This window comes from Aptenodytes forsteri, unplaced genomic scaffold (genome assembly GCF_000699145.1).
Source record: "Aptenodytes forsteri isolate BGI_AS27 unplaced genomic scaffold, ASM69914v1 Scaffold193, whole genome shotgun sequence".
NCBI lineage: Eukaryota > Metazoa > Chordata > Aves > Sphenisciformes > Spheniscidae > Aptenodytes > Aptenodytes forsteri.
The window spans coordinates 2996861-2997292 of NW_008795405.1; the positions used below are offsets into that span (position 1 = coordinate 2996861).

General features: G+C 68.8%; 1 protein-coding gene across 1 annotated transcript in view; it reads right to left on the minus strand.

Moving 5' to 3' along the window:
- IRF2BPL (interferon regulatory factor 2 binding protein like) overlaps nt 1-432 on the minus strand; it is a 4608-nt gene that overhangs the window by 2806 nt on the left and 1370 nt on the right. The window lies entirely within an intron of this gene.

Sequence of the window (432 nt, forward strand, 5' to 3'; positions counted from 1 at the left end):
TTGACGCAGCCCCGGCAGACGGGCTCCGTGAAGTCCCAGATCATGGCCCAGGGCATGCGGGGCAGGTCGCACAGGTAGCATGACTGTCTCCGGGACGACGACACCTGCGCGGCGGACATGGTGCTGCTGGCCGGGGAGCTGCTGCCGCTGCCGCCGGGGTAGGGGCTGGCTCAGTCTTCCCCCCCGGGCTGCGGGGGGGTGGGCTCTCCGTACCTGATCCTGTTGCCCCTTTCAGCAGGGGGATCGTCTTCTTTTAGCTCGCTCCTGCTGCCGGAAAGGGCTGCTTCGACCCCGTCCTGCCGCTGCCGCCCCGGTGGGGTGGGAACCGCTTCTACTGCTCCTCCGGGGGGCTGGGTGGGGGTCGCTTTCTAGCCGCTTCTGTTTCCCTGCGCTCTCTAGCTCTCCGCTGCTGCTGCTCCTCCTCCGGGAGGA